The sequence below is a fragment of the Electrophorus electricus genome, chromosome 10 (assembly GCF_013358815.1).
Source record: "Electrophorus electricus isolate fEleEle1 chromosome 10, fEleEle1.pri, whole genome shotgun sequence".
Lineage (NCBI taxonomy): Eukaryota > Metazoa > Chordata > Actinopteri > Gymnotiformes > Gymnotidae > Electrophorus > Electrophorus electricus.
Window position 1 is genome coordinate 19,801,842 of NC_049544.1, and position 16,546 is coordinate 19,818,387.

The window sequence follows — 16,546 nt, forward strand, 5'->3', positions numbered from 1 at the left end:
TACCATGTTCACTGTTATGCTGCACTATCTAGAGGCTTGATTGGCAAACGCGTTTGTCTTTGTGTTTGCATGTGTGTGTATATAATATATATATATATATATATATATATATATATATATATATATATATATATATATATATATATATATATATATATATGTGTGTGTGTGTGTGTGTGTGTGTGTGTGTGTGTGTGTGTGTGTGTGTGTGTGTGTGTGTGTGTGTGTGCACGCACGCGCGCGCCGCATGTGTTTGCGCACGTTTAGAAACACAGTGATGCTCCAGTAATTAAATGTCATGCGCACTCTGTTGCTGTATTGTAACAGGCTGTAACAGACCATGCAAGCAGTAGCAGTAACCCACAGTTGCCGATCTTGAAGCAGGGAGCAGTGCTAACTGTACAGATCTGCAGTGACATCAGCGGCTCACAGACCGACACTGCAGCGCAAATAGCCCTGAATCTTAAACACTGTGCTAACACAGGCAGGACCACATCTCTGCTACACTGGTGGTAAAGAGTCCAGACTCCATGACTGCAAAGTTATGTAGCACCATTACAACCTGTGGGTCCTCTCAAGACAAAGGGCTCTGCATGGTAGAATTGGCCAGCACTAAGTTCACACCCACAGTGCTGAAATAACACTTACACGCAGACACAGAGAAGAGGTTAACTCGGCACTGGGCAATAATGTTGCGTGCCTGTCTGGCACACACGCATCACTGTGCAGGCTGCATAAAGCATGGGCAGTGCTGACTGTCCATTGTCCTGTTACAGAATTACAGCGTCATTCAGTAAATTAGTGCAGCCAGCTCTGGTGCGCAGCCTCTGTCTGTCTACTGATCAACTAAGTAGGGACAGGGGGAGAGAGAGAGAGAGAGAGAGAGAGAGAGAGAGGGCGAGTAAGGTTCAGCATGCACACGCAGCAGTAGAGCCGTACAACCTGAGCATCACTGAGCACAGAACAGGGAGTGGAGGGAGGGAGTGAGAGTGGAGCGAATGAGCTTCTTTTGCTGCAGTAAGATGCTGGACTGGAGTTCCCATTTTGTCCTTTGCTCCCTCCCGCTTCCCTCCCCTCGGTCTCTCTCCCTCTCTTTCGGTCACAGGTACGCACAGCCACTGGCTCTGATACCTCCGGGCTTGCTGTTTTCCCACACTCAAGAGTAATAAGTACGCCACTTCTTCCCGGTTTCTCTCCATCCCTCCCTCCCCTCTGTTCCTCTCCCCTCCCTCACCCCTGCTCTCTCTTTGGCTCCCTCCCTCTCCTTCACTTTCTCCTCCGCTTATGCTCAGATTCCGCATTCAGGACTCACGTTTCACTGAAACAACTCATGTTCACCCCCTGCACCTCTTTCACCCTCTCTCCCTCTCTTTGCAGCGCTTCTCCATCCATCCATTATTCACTTCCGGCTTGCCCCTTCCCTCTCCTGCCCCCTCCACCTCGCTCCTGCCTCCCGATCCATCCCACCCTTTTATGTAATGTTCAGTTATTTCACTCTTTTGGTCTCCCCATCCCCTGACTTCCCCTCTGCTCTGTCTCATCATCTTTGAGATGCTACTCAACCCTATATGCCCCAGGGCCTGCATCAAAAGTTTGCAAAACTCCACGCAGAGTCACGCGGGAGACCTCTACGTGGGCCCCAGGACAAGGAGCCGTTTGCCAGCATGAGATGAGAGCACAGCTCAGGTAGGACTGCAGTCAACTGTACCATACCGAAATATGTCTCAGCATGACCCGTAAATGTGTGCGGAGTGACAGGGCAACATAGAGGAGTGAGTCACTGGTGTAACTGACTCCAGAACAGCCATGTTAAAGTGAGGGCTTGTACTCTCAGCACAAAGCTTTGGGATCTGCATAGCCCTTCTGATTGCAACCTGGTCTCAATGCAGTGGTTGTGTACTTGTTTATATCTAACTCTGGAGTAACACAGATCCATGTACTGGACTAATGTTTATTTAGCCAGTAAGACTGTTGCATAGAAAAGATTTTTGGACAGCTATGCTGAAATCCAAGTTCTGCTTGTAAATCACACCATAGATCAGCAGTAGTGTACAGATAACTGGTTATGTTTGGACTCTGTATGTAAAACAGATTTCAGTCATACTTGATTGCATGGCCTGAGTGCAGACGTTTTATTCTTGATGATCATACTGATCTGAATGCAGCTGTGACTTTCAGATGACTGTTTGCACAGGACACCGAGCAATGCAATTAAACAAATCAGGACTTCAGGAGTTTTTACTGCAGATGTGTAAGGGCACTGATATTTACTCAATTGATTTGCTCATAACTATGTTACGTTAGAAGATGGATTCCGCTTACAGTGCTGTGAATAGCTGTATATATGTGTGTAGCATACATCTGATATACACTGTTCACCCAAGTTTCACTCTGTAGTGTAATGATTATAATCTCAGCATTCTCTTAAGCAAGAGTTTTACGATCTTAAGCAAAGACTGCAAGGGTTTTGATAGGACTTTGATAACCTCCACAGTCACAGCAGTTTGTAAAAGCTCATTAAACATGCCTATAAGTACCCAGAGCAACCAAAAAGCTTGAGAACATAATGAAGGTTGTGAATGGACAAGGTTATTAAGGACAGCTGAAATTATCCAGTGCCTACAGGATGAAAATTGAAGCCAAAAAAAACAAAAAAAACAACCACTATATGATAAATTAAAGAGTTGCTGTCATAGCAACAGGACCAATGCTTTTGGTGTGATAGTATAACAGTGCTTGGATGATAGAATGGTAGAACTGGACCGTTAAAAACTGGCTTTGGTATGTACCAGAGACTGGAATCTGGTTTCAGCACCTTGGATAGCGACTACTCTTTTCAATACACACATTATGGAGGGAAAAAAGAGAGAGAAAGAGAAAAACAAAAGAGTTCAAAAACAGCAAAGTTTGACAGAACTTTTCACCACTTGTCCCATTCTTGGTGCGTCAAAACAAAAACTGGCGGTTTGCAGCCATTTTCACTTTCCAAACTTCACATTTACACATGTACTTATGGTACAGTACTTTTACATGACAAGTTAAAGTAGACCTTTGCACCTTGCAGTCCCAATGTATACAAGCAGTAAACAAAGACAATTGTAAAATATCTTCTGTATTATTTAGATCTGGAAAGTCTATTACATGAGCATATGTTTAAATTACAGATGCAGCATTAGGCAAAGAAAATTACACCTTCAGCTACATATTCAGCTGCTTAAAACATTTTAAAAATATTAAACTTAAAAACATTTTCAGCAGAGTAGAAGCTACAGCCATGTTTTAAACCACAGAGTCAAGTGAATGTGTGTGTGTGTGTGCGTGTGAATGTACATGTTCTGACACTCAGCTCGGCAGTTATGATGAGTGAGTGAGTGTGTGCGTTGCATGGAGAAAGGAGTGTGTATATTTGTGTGTGGAGGTGTCTAGGTGAGAGAAGAATGAATACAGGTAGCAACACAGAAGAGTGGGGATATGAATGAGTAGAGCAAGACAGAGAGAGTAAGGGGGGTTTAATTAGCTTGCATTTTCAGCTCAAACGACATTTACCATGTCCACTGCCATTCCACTGTACATGTGGGTCCACTGAGCATGTGCATATTGTGTGTGTGTGTGTGTGTGTGTCAGTTATTACAGAACAAAAAATTACACACAGAGACACAGAGAGAGACAGAGAGAGAGAGAGAGAGAGAGAGAAGCAACTGCAGTGAGACTAATATATATTAGCAAAAACACTGCAGCAAGTGAGGTGGAAGAGGGAGGGAGTTACAGCTCTCGAGAGAAAGGCAGAGAACCATACCAGCAGAGAGGAGGAGGAGGGAGGGAGGGAGAGAGGGAGGGAGAGAGGGAGGGAGAGAATGATGTAAAAAGGGGTGGAGAAAGAGAGAGGGGAGGGAGAATGGAGGATTGCTGACTGAGTCGATTATGCTCCTGTAGTTGGCAAATTTACAAAACCCATCCAAAACACAGTGTGTGAGAGATAGCAGAAAAGAAAGAGAGAGAATGAGAAAGGGATGAGAAAGAGAGAGAGAGAGGAGAAAGAGGTGGGATGGAGGGAGTGCAGGAAAAAGCAGGATAAGGCGGAGAGATGACGTGAAACACCAGGCTGTGGGGGCAAGGGGGAGGAGGAGGAGGAGGAGGAAGGTGAAAGTGTGACGGATGTGGAAGCAAGGAGAGATCAAAGGAGAGGAAGAAGACTGCAGAAGAAAGCAACGCTAGGAGGAGGAGGAGTATATATAGATCTCTGCATGGTAAGAAATGCAATACAGGTCTGAGAGTAAGAACGATGGAGAAACAAGAGTCAAGATTGAGAACGATGGGGAGAGAGGGGGGATCTGTGCAGGGGAACAGCTTCTCGCAGTCCAGCACACAGCGTTTGGACTGGCCTTTCCATTTTTTTCTTGCTCTACACTTGCCACCCCCCCCCCCCAGTTCTCTCCCTCTCATGAGCGGAGGCGCCACCAGGTGGTGGAAGATGGCAGTGCAGGGATGCAGCAAAATACTGCAGTCACCTCCCCCTTCTATGCAGTGACAACACTGTCCTCTCTCTCCCTCTACAAGGCTGCCTCCTTCCTATACCCCATCCCCCTCTCCACACCCCAACACACACTTCATACATGCACCATTGTCTCTTGCTCACACACACACACACATATCTGCTTTTCTCGCTGATCTTTTTCCCAGAATCCTTGAATTCGTTCTGCTCACTTCTCCTCCATCTCTCTGCCAGCCCCTTCAGTGAAACAGAGCCAGTCATGCAGAATGAGCAGCAGGTGATAATAGACTGAGCATGCTCATATGTGCTGAGAACAAGGGAAAATACACACACACACACTAATACAGAGAGAGAGAGAGAGAGAGAGAGAGAGAGAGAGAGAGAGAGAGAGAGGGAGTGAGAGAGCGAGGAGGTCAGTGGAAAGATCTAAATAGAATAAACAAAAAAGGAAGAAAGCAAGCCCGCTGACACCTAATGATAATGCCTAATGAGTGTGTCTCCCTGCAGGCCACAGCATGTATTTATAAACTGCTGGAACTGTGAATAAGCCAGGCGCACTCTCCTACAGCACAGAAATCCCCTCTACTTTGATATCACAGGCCTGCAACACAATAGGGCAAGTATACCAAGAGGAGAGGAGCAGTGTAAGGGCATGTATATGTGTGTGTGTGTGTGTGTGTGTGTGTGTGTGTGTGTGTGTGTGTGTGTGTCTGGTTCCAGGTGTTTATCTGGCTTTACACTGAATATCATTTGTACGTATTGTGCTTTGTATGTATTCAGAGATCAGTGAGACATACACATTCTGTACAGGAGCGGATATGAGGGGAGTAGGTCTGATTGTTAGTTCTTGCAGTCCTGACAGCAATGAATGCACCCCAACCTTCCCATTTGGTTGATTATGTGCTTTACACCAAGAAAAAGATGTATTCAATGATCACTCATTTTTAATCAATAATTCCCTTGCAATACATTTCCATGCAATACATCCAGGCGATTCCAAAGCCTGGAAATCTGGCCTCCAGCCGACGCTTTGCCTCTATAGCATCTATATAAATGGGCATGAGCGGCAGGGTTACGTGAGGCTGCAGACATGGGCCGACATGGGCCTTAGCACACAGCTGGCCCATACTGCTCGCCACACATCCACGCAAGTACCAAACACCACGCCTTTTGAGTGGATGACTGGAGCCAAGCAGTGACATGCCGGTGACCTAGGGGAACTGAAGGAGAAAGTGGCTGAGAGTGAGAGAGAGAGAGAGAGAGAGAGAGAGAGAGAGAGAGAGAGAGAGAGAGAGAGAGAGAGAGAGAGAGAGAGAGAGAGAGAGCGTAGAGGTAGAGATGTTTTATGCAGAAGGTAGAGACCATCCTTGCATCACTGTGTTTGCAGGGGCCACTGCCTCAGACTGCAATAAACAGATCCTGTTGGTAACTGTCCACTTGTGTTGAGTTTTACTCTGGGAGTTAACTGGCAACCTTTAATAAATCAGTACTATTCACACTTATTCCATAGCATCAGCAAAGGTGCACTATGTATGGTTCTGCTTCCAGACTCTACCTTTTCTATAAATAGTAAATCCACAGTAATAAATGGTTGCCATTTTTAAACCAAATTTAAACAGGATAATCCCAAATAGTTCATCTTTAAAGTTTAAGGACTGTGCTATTCAGATCTAAATCCACAGTGCTACTGCTCAGCAGTTTAAAGGGAGTTCTTAAGTAAACCATCAGGACTGTGGCTCTTAAGCTGAATCAGAAGTGCAAAATCAGCTCAAACTTCACACAGCAGTGTGTGCTGTGGGTCACCAGGGGGAGAGTGGAGTAACGGAGAATTCGGTACAAAAGCAAACAAATATACAAACAAAACAAACAAACAATCAAACAAAGCAAACAGTTAATCGAATGCAGTTTCCAATCACCAGCTACAGCAGCGAATCGACTTTTATGGCGTTCGATTGAGGGACGTAAACTGAGCTCTGGGCTTTTTCTGTGCAGGGATAGCTCTGCAATGGTGGGCAAGTTGGAAAATTAGCTACTGTAATGTAATGACTACAAAGGATTTGTTACAACCTCAATACAGCTAGCTAGCTCTGTAAAGTTGAAGCCTGTGGGTTGTATTTACACAACTTTATAATGTAGCCAAAAATACATGGCTAATACTTCACCTGCTACATTATATTTAGTCTAATAATTAAAAGGGGCATGAATTTCATCCAGATCTTTTCTGTTCATATACAACTGCTCATTCAGATTCCAAAGGTAAACAAAGAGGAACATTATTCTTATTTTGGAAAGCCAGACAAACGCAGGCCAATATTTTTACTCAGAAATTAAAAACGCTCAGTGATGTTATACTGAAGAAGAGCTGAATTCCTCTCATGAATGATGTGGCATGAGAGATCACCTAACACCCACACAGGTGGACATAGAGATCATCTAACGGCTGGTTTTAGAAAGCCACCTTATTTTCTGAGGAAGTAACCTGTTCCTGTATGTTGTATGTGTGGGACACACCTGTTCAGTCACTGAGAAATGAAAATAGTTCTGTTCTCAGGTAGTTGGATTTATGGTTGTAATCATGCTGTGCTTGTGTGAGTGCGTAGTTGTGTAGCTGTGGAAAGGGTATGAAAATTGATTTTTTTTCCAGTGCAAACATGCAAGTCCTTTGGCTACTGTTTCAAGACCTTTAGTTTTAAACAGCGAGGAAGACAGAGGGACAAAGTGGGACATCTAAGCCCATATAAATCTGGAGTCTGCATTGTGTGGTATTATAGGAAAGGCAAACAGAAAAGAATCTAAAAGATGAGAGAATTTGATCTTACAGTGCCTGTAACCCTTTTTCCACCTGTCTCTCAAGCTTCTATGCCTTCTAGGTCTTCATTAGGTTATCAGTAATTACAGCACAGTGAGTCTAGCCAGAGACAGAGAGAGAGAGAGAGAGAGAGAGAGAGAGAGAGAGAGAGAGAGAGAGAGAGAGAGAGAGAGAGAGAGAGAGAGAGCAAGAGATAGAACGAGAATGAGAAGGAGCAGGAGAGAGATCATATTAACACTGCCGCCACCCAGCATGGCAGTGTACAACCTATTACACTTCCATCTACCTGTCGCTCCCAGATGGGCTCATGTTCTGCATGTTCTTAACACAGTATTGGACAATATACCTGGCTGGGTTACAAATGCTCAACAGATCCTTGTTCCTTCAGGTGTTTTTTTTTTTCTCAGCGAGTCAGACACCTGCAAGCCAGTCAGCTCCCAGAATGAGGTTCTGCCTAGAACCTGCACAATTGTGCAGATGTTTCCCAACCCAGTGTTGTATGATAAGTCCTGTTCAATATTCAGCAAGGTCTCACCTGGATTCAACATTGAGTCTTTTTCAATTCACTCTGGGAATCAAACAATTACTTTGTCAGAGCTGTTATGATGAGCTGTTAACAACTAGGCTCAGACTGTGGATAACTGATCTTTTTCTCCAACACTAGTAGGGTCTTTACTGATTGGAGGTAGAAGCACGGAACTCATGATCTCCCCATTTTGTGCATGTGCTCACCTGAACCATAACAATGAACGTACACTTCGCGTGAGAGGAAAACTGCATCACCAGACCACAACTATCTCGTTGCAACATCCTTCTGAATTCAAAAAGGAATGCAGGGGGTCAAACATTTTCATTAGTTAACCAGCTTTACCAGCAGATATAAGCCCAGTTGGAGCTCAGGCAAACTTCAGTTTTCTCAAACAAGTCATCCATGTGGCGAGCTTTAAAGCTTTTGTGACATCAATTCAATGGAGCATATGTTGACGAAAGTGGCTGGTGGTTGCCAGAATTCTCATAAACCACGATTTTTCTCGTCATTAGTAATAAACAACAAATAGGTGAGGATACTTTTAATGTAGGATAACAGGAAATCCTGTACCACTATGTCACTGTGGAGGGTCTTAGGTTGAACAGTCTACACAATGCACTTCTGCTAATTCTGAAAAAAAAGAAATTTGTATTTTTTTTAATTTTGCACTATTTGTATTTCTCACAAGAAAATCATGTAAGAACTGTTTCTGGTGTTAGATATATCGAGTTCCATCTATCTATCGGGTGTGTCTCACAGAGAAAACCTTGTGCTTTCATCAGGAAAGCCAAGCTTGGCATGCGGCACCCACAGATGCTGTGGGGGTCCCAAGTGTCATGTGATAGAGAAGAATCTTGCCTCAATTAAACTGAAAAACAAACAAACAAGAAACAAAAATGTAAATAGAAACATGCCAGTTCAAGTTTGACAGTCTACATTTGAGCACCAGTCTGGCTTTTCTAGTTCATGTCAAAAAATAAATGTAGTAAATAGTTGCAGGACATAATATTGTACTGTACCAAGTACAGCACTAAGCAAATACTTCAGGGCAGGGTAGAAATCAGGGTACTGTGCAACAAACCACTAAAAACACAGTTACTGAGATTTACATTTAACCACAGACACAGTTATCTTTAACCATGGCGAAGTCCAGTACTGTAACAGCATGACTGCAATCCTGGCTTGAAGCTATGTATAAATGTCCTCAAGTATCAGAACATCCTAGAAATCACACTGATTAATGACCACATCAATCTGTATGAAAGCCACAATTGTCTTAAATCATCAGATTAGCGATCCTTTCATACAATCCTTAAAACCCTACATGGGCCCTATGTAATGTATTCTCTCTAAATCTAAAATAGTGAAAGAAGACCTTCTTTGGAGCTGGAAGCTGTTTAGGAAGAAAGCTGCATACTCTGGATGGTGTGGGGGGAGAATGAAAGAATGAAAGACTAAGGTAAGTAATACAAAAATATACAACACTAAAATTTCAGGAGCAAAATTTCCATCTGTGCTTAGTGGGACTCACTCTGCTGTAGGCCTGGCAATCCTAACAGCCAATCTGATAGCACCAACTGCGTCCACTGATGATCATCAATCATTTAAATTTCTCACCAAAGTCCCGAGGAGCACATAAAATGTATGAACTGCTTCTGGATTGGGCGGACACTTGCTACTGACTATGCGTTTTCTCAGAAAAGTCACATTAAGAGCTTATCACCCTGCTGGAGCACCAGTGTAGCTGCAAAAAGAATCAGCAGTTTTTATAAGAACTTGAAGTGATCCTGTGCTAATGGACTGACTATGCTAGTAAGCAAAATGTACAGGATACAGAGTAATCAAATGGCTTTGATGGAGGTTGCTGTTTCACACTGATATGAGATCAGTTTTGACTGTTTTTTTTTGTTTTTTTTTAATCAAGATCACAGGTGGAAATTGTGTGAGGGGCAGGCCTACATCTTTGTGGCAACATCCACCCTGAGTGTGTATAAAGAAGGAAAATACAGAATACTCTGCAGTGTACCTGAATAGCTTTCGATACCCCAAACCACCATACAACACAAGGCTAGTACACTGACAGATGGTAGCATAAGAACACAAACAGCAGCAGTAAAAGAGTGATATTAAAAAGATTATAATTTATAGATGAAAAGAGGATGGGATGCGGAGTTTGGAGCACTCAAACTGCCTACCTGGACAGAGAGTTCAGCTTTTAAATTATTTACACATTTCTCTCTGCCCAAAACCTCAACTCTCCTCCTTTATTGCCCCAAATCACACACCTTTAACTTGCTATTTCTTTCTCTCTCTCTCTCTCTCTCTCTCTCTCTCTCTCTCTCTCTCTCTCTCTCACACACACACACACACACACACACACACACACACACACAAATCCAAAGATTTCAGGTAACTGCAGTGTGCTCATGTAGATGTAGAAATAATCCAAATTTCACCGCAGTTTTAGATAGATAGAAGACCATCTTCTGTACCCCCTCATATCACTTTTACTTTAAATATTTTTAGCATTTCGTTCCTCCATTTCTGCCCTCCCTTCTCCGTCGGCTTACTCATCCTTCCGCTACAGATATGCCAATAGCTAGCCATAGTGGATTCGCACACAAAACCATCCAAAATTTTGCAAGGACAAATTGTACAAAAAAAAAAACAAAAAAACAAAAACAAAACAAAAAACAAAAAACGGTACAATTACAGATATCTCAGATTTTCGACCGTGTGCGAGGTCACATTGACAAAGGCCCGTGCCGTCAGTTCCAACGTATGTGCGACATATATGTAACTAGGCTCGTTTCGCGTGAACAAGGATGCGTAACGTGCCATGACAGTTCACGTGAAGCCTGGTCATTCTGGGGCGATAATTACTGCAGCAATAGCCGTGAAAACACCAAAGACACCACAAGACCACAGAAACAAAATAATACTTGTTGAATGTTGACGAAGTCAACGTAAAAGGTAACGTTTTTTGCCTGCCTCACTTCTCAGTGGAAAGGTACAGCCAGAGCTTGGAGAGGTAATAATGTCAGTGAACAGTTTCACCACGGAAAACGCACACAAAGACACACCACTGGAGTTATCCGAATACTTACTTGCTTTGGGTTCGAGTTCGGATCGTATGTGCGTGCTCACCGACACGCACATCAACCCAGAAAATTAAACCAAACGTCGTTTTTTGGTATTGTTTGAGTGAAATATATGAGATGTCCGATTTATCCACGGTTGTGTAAATTCGATCTTTTTCAATGCTCTATACAATGCAAATACTGAAGATGCTGGTTTTGGGACAAGGCTATAACCACCAACACCGCAACACTAATAACGAGGGCACACTGGTGCTAACTGGTGATGCACCTTATTCTTGCTCAGAAGGCAGCGTAAGGAATCTCGGTTAAAATGCTGGCATGTTTTCTTCGATATCGAGCTTCCCCGAATCTCTCCCTGCTTATTGCCAAACCGCTCCTCCTGGCGCGTCTGCGCCTCCCCGCATAGAGTGCGTTTATGGTGACAAGATATAATCCCAGTTTTGAATCCTCCTCCAACGTCTCAGTGAAGACGTATAGTCAGACAGACGCCACGCACACAGGTCCACAGCTGGCACTCACACATTCACGTTCTTGTCTGCCTCTGCGTTCCCTGACGGAACAATACTTTGCTTTTCTCTCTCTCTCTCTCTCTCTCTCTCTCTCTCTCTCTCTCTCTCTCTCTCTCTCTCTCTCTCTCTCTCTCTCTCTCTCTCAGATGTCACGCGTGGGCGGAGGAGCGAAGAAGAGTATGGAAAGCCAGATAGTCAACATTCTCTGGAGATAAAAGCGGCGTTTGGAAGTTTTGGGGCCATTTTTTGGGTTGTATTTGAGTCGTTTAAATGTTAGTTTTTTAAAAAACAACAACAAACAAACCTTGAATATGGCATTTTTACGTTACGTTTGTGTCCCTCCAATGGCATTAAAAGCAATGCATAAGATAATAAGCTCCACCTGACAGATTTTGACAGTCAGTAGAATTACAAATTCTTCGTTCAGTCGCTCAGATACAAGGTCAGAGCCGACCAGTTCACTACAGATATTACCAGCTAATAAACCATTGTTCACATTTATTTATTTTGGGATTTTCCAATTTGTGTTAATTTGCTTGATAATTAATTTATAATTACAATATCTGTGTTTTTTAAAGAATGTTTGGTGTGCCCTCTTTTGATTTTCTGTTACTCTCCCATTCCGTGAGCTGTCTACGTGTGTTTTCTTGGTCAGGTTAGTTCCTACCAAAATGGAGTCACCTGCATGTGCCATAGACAGTCCTGTTGTGTTTGAAAACAAAAGCTTCACCTGCATGATCATTCACTCACCATCCTGAGGAAATTTTAGTAATTAGACCATCATCTGGTTTATTCTGTCTGGTTTGGTGATTGCTGTGTCCTTGGTGCACTCTAACTGCAGCAGTTTCACATAGCCATCATCTACTTAAATCTCTTCTTAGATGACCTCAGTCATACTCTCACATTACCCATTGTTCTTGTCTGATTAATCTTAATACTTCTGTTTAATGATTAAGTTTACCTTGTCTGTCTTCATCTATCGTAACTAATTCATTCCAATTTATTGTATCATATTATAGATTTTCTAAAATTAGCTCATAACTCAAATTGCTTTTTTGTATTGCTTGTTGTTATCTAGTGTCTACCACAGGACAGGTTCATCATCTGAGTCTTTGTTGCTCTCAAAGTTTCTTCCACGTGATCTGAAATTACTTTTTCTTTAGTACTGTTGCCTTGCAATTGGACTGTGATTTCTTTAAAGATGGTTTGTGACAATACCTGTTGTGAAAAGTATTATGCAAGTACATTTGAACTGAATGATACATGGGCAAGCCCATAAAATTTAAGATGATTTAATGAAATTATTTCATTACCATGATGTGTCTGTAAAATGTTCTTCACTCAAGTTTGATAACTGAACGATTGCTGCCCTCCTCCGCATCCCACCACCCCACAGTTTACCTGTATATGCCTATAACTCCAAAACGCTGCATTTTTCATCATTATATAAACAAAACACGTTTGGTTTGAGGTGAATATTGACTACTTTGGCTTTCCATAGAAGAGAGGCGACGGTGGGAGGACCCCACTAGATTGCAGGCTAACTTGTGACGTGACTCAAAAAAAGCCATGATTCTCTTGGGTGGCGCCCTTTGCACAGGTTCAGAACTGAGCGTTAAGCACACACCCTGTAGAAATGCGCATAATCGGCTATGATCGGATTTTTCCTGAAGTACTAAAATATGTCTGAATGTATGAATTCATCAAAGAAGTGCAATTCCCATTCAAATCAACTGCCTCTGCTTTGGAAGACTGGTCCATGGTGGAGCCCGGTATACTTTATAACACTTAATGACCTCATTGCATGAGTCTAATTAGAAGCTGACTAGTTAAGCGCTAACCGGTTTAGCCCCATGTTTGTGTAAATCAAAGTGCATTCTATTTTGCCTGATAATTATTTGCTCAGGACAAATATATTATTCCAGATAGTTCGTTTTCTTTCAGTATGTAAAAAAAAACAAAAAAACAACAACAACAACAAAAAAAAAAACAGGCCCATAAGAGAATCCCGTTTTTATTCAGTGCTAGACTGAGGATTAGAAATGGATTCAGTTTCAGTATGTGTCTTCTTAACAGCAACAAATCACACCCAAATATTGAATTATAGCTGTTACTAATGACCCAGCCAGAGATGATCATTTTTATTTGGGGGTCTTTGCAGATTTAAACAATAAAGATACTTATTTAAAATAATTGGTATGGATTAACCTAATTTGCATAAGACACTTAGCACTCAGCATTATTTTAGTTAATTATAGATTAGATAATTAATCACTTGATTAGCCTTGCAAAAGTACAATCTAAAATTTCAAATTTGTCTGGATTATAACATCACATTTGCCCCTCTTCTGGCGTCATGGTTCCCACGGCGACGCCCAGCCATGTGTTCTTATGTTTTGGTTTCTTGTCTAGCCATGTGCTTCCTGTTTGTTTTGGTTCTGAGCTCCGATTTAGCCACACCTTCCACCTGTGTCTGCTTTGTTGTCCCTCCCCTGTGTAATCAGCCCCAGGTGGCTCCTATTAGTATTCTGTCTATTTAAACCCTGTGTTTCCTGGTTTATGTTGCTGATAATTGTACTATGCTTGACTCTGTGTTTGGTGCACTGTGATATGTATATATGATTTTTTTTTTTCCTTCTCAAAATCAAAGCTGATGAAGGACCTCTGAAATGTCCTGTTTCTCTGGAAACTCTGTACTTTGCTACAATTTTGAATATCTCTACATCTGTTACTACAGTACACTGCAGTTACTCCCCTAGAATCATATATATATATATATATATATATATTGTATATGAGAGAGCTAGTACAGAGGTGATCACACTACCAGAAGGTAACATAACAGATGTTGAGAGCAGCTATAAGTACCTTAGAATCCCATAGGCAATTAAAATCATCAAGAGGCCACAACAAAAGCAGCTATAGTCAAATACTTACAAAGAATGAGGCAAGTCTTGAGAAGTCAGCTGAAAGGAAGAAACAAAACCCAGGCTATCAACACCTATGCTCTGCCAGTCATGTCAGCAGATGCCCCGCTGTAATAAGATGGCCTAAGGAGACTATAGAAGCCACTGACGTGAAGACAAGAAAACTCCTCACAATCACAGATTGTGAGGTTTTCATTCTAAATCCAGCACTCTGAGACTATACACTAAGCAAAAGGCGGGGGGGAGGACTAGTGAGCGTCAGAGCCACAATCCAAGATGAAACAATCAAGATCCAAGAGTACATCAGGATGATGGCAGTAAGTGATAAAGTGCCATCCATCCGAGGAGGATGGAAATGAGGAGGAGCAGGAGCCATAATTGGAGGAAAAAACCCTGCATGGTATGTACCCCTGGCAGCTAATTTAAGTGGCTGATATGGAGAAATCCTATCAATGGCTGAAAAAAGGCTGGATTGAAAGACGGCACAAAGGCACTAATCATGGAAGCACAGGAACCAGCTCTGAATAGGAAATCAATAGAGGCCAGGATCTACCACACTAGGCAGGACCCCAGATACAGACTGTGCAAAGATGCCCTTGAGAAAATCCAGCACATAACAGTGGGAAGCAAGATGCTAACAGTCAGGGAATATATGGAATGCCATAACCGAGTGACTAGCATAGTATAAGAAATGTCCGTGCCAAATACGGGCTGGAAGTTCCAAGCTCTAAACGGGATATACCCCCAAAGGTGGTGGAAAATGACCATGCTAAGATCCTGTGGGACTTCCAGATACAGACAGACAAGATTGTTAATGAATAACCAACCGTGGTGGTAGAAAAACAGCAGAAGAGGGCCCTAGTGATAGATGTGGCAATCCCAAGTGATAACATCAGGAAAAAGGAACATGAGAAGATTGAGAAATAGCAAGGGCTGAAAGGAGAGCTAGAAAAGATGTGGAGGGTACTGTGGTTCCCATGGTAATTGGTGCACTAGGGGCTGTGACCCCCAAACTCTTGACTTTTATACGATATCTGGAGCTGATGTAGGGAACTGAGAGCGTGGTACTGCGGGTTTCCAGGTAGCCTCTTCTCCCTACAACCACCACACCTCCTGACCTGGTGGACCTACCGTTGGCTGCACCCCACAGCATTCCTGTGACTGCCCCTTCAGCCTTCAAGCCTGCTCCTGCTCCAGCCTTTGCCCAGCTTTCTGTATTTTGTTCCACTCCGGCTCCTGCCCTCGCTGTATCTTCAGTCCATGAGGTTCCTAGGTTTATTTTTAATTTTCATCATTTACCTGCTTGTTTTGATTTTAGCGTGTTTGTTTTTTAGCCTTCGGTTCCTGGAGGGTATTCCAGAAAGCAGGTTAAGCGAATAACCCATTTATGTTAACTTGGAGTTCACGAGAAGCAGATATTTTTTATTCCAGAAACTGAAAGTGAGTGTCAGTGCTTTCTGACAGGTTTACTTAACCCTAACCTGGGGTTAGGCCTATGTTACTCATGCAAACATGGCGTGTCCACAAAATCACAGGTTTGTATTTATTGACAAAGAATAAAAAAGAAAAGGAGAAAACACAATTGGGAAGTAATACATAAATACCTCTACCCCATTTACTCTTTCAGGATTTTCAAGGCTCATTGGTTGCATGGATGGAACCCACATTCCCATTACAGCACTTTCAGGAAATGAAGGGGATTATGTGACCAGAAAATCCTTCCATAGCATTAATGTATAGGCAGTGAACATTAAAACCTTCAATAAAAATGAGCATTTTGTAATGTAACTGCAATTCACTGTCGTCACTGTTCTCAAGATCATATGCGATTCTACCCACATCCTTACAAATGTTGATTTCAAATGGCCAGGCTCTGTCCATGATTTAAGGACTTGTTCACATTCAGTGTAAGTGTTGCATTGTTTTAAATCATTGTAACTCCCTGTGTGATTAGAGGACAATATGATACACTACACTATCTGGTTACAACACAAATAAACACAGTACATGTGGAACCCCCTACACGTGGCGGGCCGTACCACGTGACATACGGGGGAGGAGCAGTCTGTGACGAGAAGAACATTACCTGTATGTAGCTGACCACAGGGTGGTAGAGTAGTCACAGACACAATTTTCAATCACTATTTCCTGCACTTTCTCCAATCTGCCCTATAATAAG

General features: G+C 42.5%; 1 protein-coding gene and 1 long non-coding RNA gene across 4 annotated transcripts in view; one reads left to right on the forward strand and one right to left on the reverse strand.

Annotated features, from left to right (window-relative positions):
- Positions 1 to 11,095, reverse strand: part of kcnc3b (potassium voltage-gated channel, Shaw-related subfamily, member 3b) — a 73,939-nt gene extending 62,844 nt beyond the window's left edge. For 2 of the 3 annotated variants that reach the window (XM_027011710.2, XM_027011709.2), the window contains exon 1: positions 10,938 to 10,999. The gene's annotated coding sequence lies outside the window, so the exon portion shown is untranslated. Of the gene's footprint in view, positions 1 to 10,937 lie in introns of all 3 variants that reach the window. The other variant, XM_027011711.2, reaches the window with a different exon arrangement.
- LOC113578459 lies at positions 1,261 to 12,758 on the forward strand. Its single transcript, XR_003410747.2, has 3 exons — positions 1,261 to 1,686; positions 9,195 to 9,289; positions 11,587 to 12,758. It is a non-coding gene; the product is annotated as an uncharacterized LOC113578459 (long non-coding RNA).
- Positions 12,759 to 16,546: the final 3,788 nt, after the last annotated feature.